The sequence below is a fragment of the Galeopterus variegatus genome, unplaced genomic scaffold (genome assembly GCF_000696425.1).
Source record: "Galeopterus variegatus unplaced genomic scaffold, G_variegatus-3.0.2 Scaffold5528, whole genome shotgun sequence".
NCBI lineage: Eukaryota > Metazoa > Chordata > Mammalia > Dermoptera > Cynocephalidae > Galeopterus > Galeopterus variegatus.
Window position 1 is genome coordinate 19,298 of NW_007731639.1, and position 7,611 is coordinate 26,908.

At 44.6% G+C, this 7,611-nt stretch overlaps 1 long non-coding RNA gene across 6 annotated transcripts in view; it reads right to left on the reverse strand.

Moving 5' to 3' along the window:
- Positions 1 to 5,226: 5,226 nt before the first annotated feature.
- The window catches only part of LOC103604994, an 85,451-nt gene continuing 83,066 nt past the window's right edge, over positions 5,227 to 7,611 (reverse strand). For 4 of the 6 annotated variants that reach the window (XR_551765.1, XR_551761.1, XR_551763.1 and 1 more), the window contains 2 exons: positions 7,204 to 7,263; positions 5,227 to 6,113 (listed from right to left, as the gene is read on the reverse strand). This is a non-coding gene — a long non-coding RNA (uncharacterized LOC103604994). Of the gene's footprint in view, positions 6,114 to 6,966; positions 7,046 to 7,203; positions 7,264 to 7,611 lie in introns of all 6 variants that reach the window. The other 2 variants (XR_551762.1, XR_551766.1) reach the window with 2 other exon arrangements.

The following is a 7,611-nucleotide window of genomic DNA, read 5'->3' on the forward strand; positions in this document are numbered from 1 at the left end:
AACCCTCGGTGTTGCTCCCACGCCTCGCTCAGCCAGTGAGCGGGAACCGGTCTGTATGTGGGATCCGAACCCTCGGCGGGAGCGCCACCGCACTTCCCAAGCGGTGCACTGTAGCAGTGCGCCACCGGGCCGGCCCCAAATTGCAGTAAATTCTGACACCAACATATCCGTGGTATTAATACATTGTATCCACTAGATGTCACTATTTTCAAAGCAATAAAAGAATTAGTGACAATGTCATCAAGAGGATGAAATATTTTGTTTCTCTTTGTCTTTTGTCTCTCTTTCTCTCCTTCTCTCTCTCTCATACCCTTAAAGCATATGAATTTTGCTTTAAAAATAAAACATCAGATTTCTAAAAATTATTTTGAAAGTAAAGAAGGTCGATATACTCAAACCTATACTTCATTCTTTGATACTAAAGATTATCAACCTGAAATTTTTTGTACTGGTAGAAAAAGAAATTAATAAAATACAAAATTAGGGCAAAAGAAATGGTTTTTGCTAAGGTTTTTTTTTTTTTTTTTTTTTTTTCTTCTAAATACCCGTAAACCACTTGCAAGCAGAAGGACGGGTAGACAAAGGAAGTTGCACTAGTATGAAAGAAAAATCTCCCTGTCACTTTTTCCTTGTTTGATATTTTAGAGAAAATGCATCCGTTGCATGTATATAAAAAACACAATTAACAGATATGATTCCACTCTGTGAGAGTTCCAGTAAATAGAACCAATTAGCACTATACCAGAAGTCACAAAATCCTACCTTGGGAAAGGGGGAAAAACTGTCTGTAGCAGTATATGAGCAAGAAAAAATAACTTTTTCAATAATATTTTTCAAGGAAAGAAAGCTTGGAAAGACATTATGTATTTAATGTGGTTGATATATAATAGAAAGTGTACATTTTGCAATTTTTATATTCTTTTTTTCTAATTCTCTATATTTTACAAAAAACATGTTTTACTTTCTTGTTTGAAAAGAATATATAATTGCACAATATGCTATTTTAAAAAATTAATACTGCATACCCATCTCCATCCTCTCTCTTGCGTATCAACAGCGGAGAATCCAATTGCTGCAGAACTGAGCTCTGGACCTGAACAGCTTACCACAATTAACCTGTTAGAAGGATGAACTACCGTAATATCAGAAGAAACACTGAACATATTTTACTCACCTCACTTTTTTATAGACCTTGCCTTTTTCTACTTTCAAGCCCAGGAGGCATCTGGGAAACTATTCTGTAAACTTGGATGATTTCTCTAAGACCCTACCTTTTGGTAAGAAAGAGAAATAGACATGCAGTGTTAACAAAAATAAAGAACAAAGAGATATCAGCTGAGAATGTTAGCAGAGCCACTGAATGCTGCCACTTGTGGTTCATCAAGTGTGGCTGTAGCTTATTGGAAAATTGAAGGTAGTAATTTTCAAGTGGATTAACCAAATAAATTTCTTTGAATAGTTATTAATTCATTCATTGACTCATTTCTTCAGTCAACAAATATTTGTTGAGTAACCTACTATGTCCTGGTACTGTTTTATGTATTTGGTTAACAGCAGTGAATAAAAGAAGGTGGTAATCTGTGCCATACTGGAGCTTATATTGCAGTAGAGGAAATGACAAGGAGAACATATAATTGTCTGTATTCTTTATCTTTGAATTAAACCTAAAATAAGTTATGGTATTTAAAAAAATCCTCCAATCACTTTCAAATATTTATTCTTTAACTATGTTTATGTTCTATAACTAGCATGTCTATAAAAATAGCAACACATAAATATGGAATGACAACATATTTTATAGGTTTTTTGTACTTATTGCATCTTTATTCCTTTGACTCCTGTACATTCCTTCTGTTTCCCATCCAATGGCAGTTATTTTTTATTTTGGTTAAGAGCTATAATGTCATCAAAAGAGGACATATATATTCAAAAGAAGATATGTATTTGTGTGTGTGGATGTATGTTACACAGACACAAAAGTCATTATTTGTTGTTGATTTGATCATTGGTAAATTATCTAGAAACAATTCTCTGTATCAAGCTATTTTGATATGTACAGGGATGATTTCATATTGTTAGTGTGTTTTCAAAATAGAATACTATTTTTTCCTCTCTTCTGTAGGATGTAATCAGCCTGCTACAGGTTGAGTATCCCTTATCTTTTCTGAGGGGTTTTCTTTTCATTGTGGTTTTCTTATCATTGGGGTTTTCTTTTTGTTGGGGTTTCTTCTTTTGTGGGGTTTTGTTCTTTTTGGAGGGGTTCTGCTTTTTGTTGGGGTTTTATTTTGGAGGTATTTTTCTTCCTTCTCTTAGGGTTCTCTTTGATGTGGCTGTTAACTTTGGGGGTATTTTCTTTTGAAGGGTTTTCTTCTTTATGTTGGGGTCTTCTTTTCATTGAGGTTTTCCTTTTGGGGGTGTTTTCTTCTTGTTGTGGGTGTTTTCTACTTCTTTGCAGTGTTTTCTACATTTGGGGGATGTTTTCTTCCTGTACGGAGTGTTTTCTTCCTATTTTGTGTGTTTTCTTCTGCTTGGCATTTTCTTCCTTTTTTGGTTGTTTTCTTCCTATGTTGGGTGTTTTCTTCTTCTTTTGGGCATTTTCACCTCTTGAGTGCTTTCTCCTTTTGGTGCTTTCTCTTTCATCTTGGTATTTTTTCCTTCTTCTTAAGGTTTTCCTCTCCTTTTTTTTTTTTTTCTTATTTTGTTTTTTTTTTTTTTCTTTTCTGGATGAATTTCACAGCCAGCTCCATCTTAACATGCTGCCCCAAGTGCAGTGCACTGGTGACCTCCATGTTCTAATTGGTCTGGATGGAGACAAGCAAATGGTGGCCACCTGATGCAGCTGGAGACCCATGGCACAGGGAAGGGGACACAAGGCACTGGCTCACAGGGTGCCTTTTCAGGTACCATTTCATGTGAGGTATCCATCACCTCATTTTACTGGTGGGGAAACAAAGGCCCAGGGGTTGAGGGTGGAGGGCAGGCTGGCAGGGCGGGTGGCACACCAGCCTGAGGAAGCCAGTCTATAGCTTTTACAGCTGCTCCTAGAGCTCACGGGCCTGGGACAGCACACAGCTGGTGGTGGCATGGTCATGCTGTGTGCCCTCCAGCACCTGCCTGTGCTGCTTGCCTCAGAGCCCAACAGCTCACTCCAGCTCCAGCAGCCACTCCTCCTACTCCCAGTTCAGGTGGCTCAGACCCTTCTTGTACTTTACTTGAGCCTGGAGCTGACCCTCCAGACTTTCCAGCTGCTCAGCCTCAACCTGCAGCCACCATTCTTCCTTGCTGGTCCCTGCTGGAGGCTCCAAGAGTGGAGGTTCAGCTGAAAAAGGAATTGGATTATAAGCGCCTCTGGCCTCTGGAGTTGCAAAACACCCTCTTCTTGATCCACAACTCCTAATTCAGGATCCTTGCCCCAGACCATGGCTTCCTATGATGGTCAATCATTCAAACCACTTTCAAATAGAGTTCTTCACATTCTTGTGCTCAAGACAACTGTGGGTGGCTGACAATGGACACTCCACCCCTTTGCAGACAGGGACACTGAGGCTCAGATGAGCAGACTTGTCATCTGCTGGCACACACCTTTCTTCCACCCCCCACCGCCTTCTCCCAGACCACCCCAGCCCCAGCTTATCAATCCACTTGCTTACATCGGCCAAGCAGGTCCCTGGCTCCTGGACCTGACTCAGGCCATGCTTCTCCCTCAAAGCATGGGCCTGCCCAGAGCACAGGGGAGTGAGCCGCAGAGGGAGCAGCTGCAGAATGGACAGGCTGCCACCTTGCTCTTGACCCCTACCCCCATAAAACCAAAACCCTCCTCTGCAGCCACTCACTTGTTGTGGCAGGAGCTTGGATATCTTGAGCTTTTTCATCTGGAGCTGCAAAGCTGCCTTCTCCATCACAAGGACCCGAAGCTTCCCCTTTAGTTGGGACTACTGACACTTGAGGTCCTCATAGTTGTTCTTATGGCCAGAGGTGATGGAGAATAGAAAGAACAAGGAAGAGAAAGGACCAATTTGGTGATCAACATACTGATTTTGACACACAACCAGAGGACCATGGCATGGGAAGGGGACCCCAGGAATCAAGAGTCACAAGTGCCCTTCCAGAGAGTGGACATGAATTGCCTGAGGCCACACATAAGTCACTGGCACAGTTGGGGCCAGAGCTTGGCTCTGCACATTTCCAAACCTGTGCATCCACCTTGTCATGCTCACCTGCACCCCTCCCATCTCCCACCACATCACCCAGGCTGAGGTCCCCCAAACCTGCCATCCACCTTCCCCCTCCTACTGTACTCCAAGTGCAGGTGGAGAGCATCTCATTCTTTCATCAAATCATGGTAAGACTGCAAATACAGAAAGGTGAAGTCAGGATTCAGCAGGGAGAAGGTGTAGTTGGGGCACACTAACACCAACACCTACAGTAATCATTTGGCAGTAACATTTCCTCCCTCTGAATCACACTTGATATCACTTTCAAGGCATTTCCAAGCCCATGTTCTCAATTGGTTTTACTAAGAACTCAATAAGTGTTGAAGAGACAGGGAAAGAGATCTGATTTACAGCTGGCTGACAGAGGCCCAGGGATATTGGGTCTTGTTGTCATTGTTATGACTATCATCAACCTTGTTTGACTCTGTACTGAGTGTGTCACCAGGCACCATGCTAACAACCCCCTGAATCCTCACAACCAACCATAGGAAGGAGTTACTATTATTATCTGCATTTTGTAGATGAAATACAAAGTATTAGAGGTTAAGTGCTAAGATCACTTATAGCTGGGATGTGAACATCCAGGTCTACCTAATTCTCTAAGTGTTGTCAGGCACCCTCCTGCAAGAAATGCACTTACATGCCACTCGTGCAGAAAAGGGCAGTTTATTCACTCCAGCTGGCCAGCGACCATCTCCCAAGGAGCAACCAAGGAAGAGTGGCATCGAGCCTTGGTCTTGTAGGGGTTTTAAAGGCAAGAACTACATCCAGTTGGCACACAGGTTTGTCCAGGTGCACAAAGCAAGCTAGGGAGCTAGGTCACAGAAGCCAAGAATGAGCCGTTAGAACAATCAAGCATACAACTTTTCATTGTGTATGTTCCCATGTAATAGTTCACTGTATATGGTTCCTGTTCTCATGTAATAGTTTACTGTGTATGGCTCCTGTTTCTATGCAACAGCTTTTGTTTCTACAAGGTCAACAGTTTCTCATGCAGAAGTGGGGGGTAGTCTGCAGGTCAGACAAAGGGTAAAATGGAATTACTTAGGTTAAGCAAGCAATTCTACAGAAGCAGATAGCATACGTTATGAGGGTGCAGGGAGCTGTACTTCAAAAGCCCATTTTTCCCTGTGGGTGGAGGTGCAAGCACAAGGGCAGGTGGCTCGGCTGACCCTCTCGTCCTCCTTCTGTTGTGCAGAGACAGCAGTCAGATTCCACTGCAGCTCCTTTACTTGCTGCTCATGTGAGCACAGGCAGATTGCCAGATGTTCACACTCCCTTGGAATGACAGAGGTCAAGATGGAGCCCAAAGGACTCCCCCAAAGGCCTGCCAAGGCACAAGGTGAGGGAGGAAGGGTGCCCAGATTTGCACCTGCTTTATTCCAGACTGCATGGTGAGCCCCAGCAAGGGCTCTTTGTAACTGTGCTTTTTCATACATTAAGTCTTCAGTGGTCGGAATCTGAGCCTTTGGGAGAGAAGCCAAACCGGTGCTGAGAGAGAGGGAAAGGAAGGTTCTTTAGGGAACATGAGCATTGCCACACAGTCCACTCACCTGCATTGTTCCTGCATGGAGTTCACCTGCTGACACCTACTCTCCTGCTATAGGAAGAGAAAAGAAACATCACTTACCGGGGAGGCAGGGATGTAACAATAATGGACAGGACCCCGGAATGCCACCAATGGCCCCGGACAGGCTCACCAGTGAGACCAGATTCTCAGGGACCTTGTGGGGCTGAGGGTGGGGTGCAGGGCGTGATTCTTCTCCAGGTTGGGAGTGAGCAAGACAAGCCTGTGGCCTCTCTGAGTCTTTCTTCAAACCCATCAGACATGGAATGAGCAAACAGAGAAATCATGTTCCTCTTCCCTGTTGATCCAGAGTTTCCTGGTGCCATTTTTTCCTGTGTGGAGAGCCACAGGAAGGTGACTGAGGTTGTCTCTCCTCCGCTCCATTCCCCAGATCAGAGTGGTGGGTGGGGGACAGAAATGGATTTTCAAGGAGAAGCTCTCAGACCCTATGGGTCACAAATTGACAAACTCTCCTCAAACTTCCAAGGAAAGAGGATTTGGGCCTTTGTTGGTTTTTGCTCACAGCTACAGAGCTGAACATCTGAATCTGGATTCTCCTTAAAGGACAACCACAGAAGCTGCTAGAAATGAAAGCTGAGAAAGGAAAGACTACCCTTCTCCCAGCTTGTGATTCACAAGGGTGCATGTATTCACCATGAACTACACACTATGGGACAGGGACTGTTCTTAATAGCAGGGATCCAGAAATGAAAAGGACAGACAGGCTCCCTATCTTCCTGATGTTTCAAGTGTGCCTAGATATCTTTCATTCGTAGAGCTGAAAGGGACCTTTGACACCCTCTAATTCTATCTCAGGACACCCAAGCCCAGGTAGGAGAGGTGGCTTGTCCAAAACCATAGACAAAGCAAAGCAGGAACTAAGTCAGGGCGGGAACACAGGACTTCTAACAACAGTCAGCCCAGTGTTTCCAGTAGGGGGACAGCCCAGGGCAGTGTGGTGATGACTCAAGCAGGGGTATCTGGAGAAGAGACAGTGGGCAGACAGGGCAGCAACAGAAAGAGCCATGCTACACAGTCTGGGGTCCCTCCTGCTGAGACCTAGGCCCCCCAGTACCCCATTCTCCCTTGGCACCAGGGACCCCCAACCCCTTTCTTCAGAGCTCCAAGGAAAATTGGAGCGTAGGATTGGTAGCGTGGAATCAGGGGACACCACTGGACTCTTACCAATTCCTGGATCACGCTTCTTCAATGTGTTTTCTACACAGCTGGAGTACCAGTCTATTGCCAGATCTGGGCAACTACTCTGAGGCGCATGCAGAAAGGAGGAGTTGGAGGAGGGTTGGGGGAGAGGTAGAGAGAGCAATCATTAGGGCTGGGGGTGGGGGCTATCTCAGCTGGCAGCAGGGCACCCAGCTCCCACCATGGGAGGTGGTCAGGAGGCTGGCCTGCAGGAGCACTTACCTCCAGCTCCTTCATGTACACTGAAGTCACAAAGGCCTCCCCACCGATGTATGATGTGGGCTAGAAGAAACAAGAGTGCACACGGAGACACTCTGTTTCCTTCCATGGCTAAGCCCTCTGATGTCCTTTCTTCCTCATCTACTGGCAAAAGTCCCTTTCCTACTTGACCTGGAGCAGGCAATCCTCCTGTAGCCCCTTTGTACCCACTGCACAAGTTCTGTCTCCACCATTGTCCCTCTCCTCCTGAGCAGCTTTCATCCTTTATTTATTTTATTTTACTTTTTTTTCTCAGGATTACTTTGGCTGTTCAGGATCTTTTGTTGTTCAATATGAATGTTAGGATTGTTTTTTCAATTTCTGTGAAGAATATCATTGGTATTTTGATGGGGATTGTGTTGAACCTGTAGA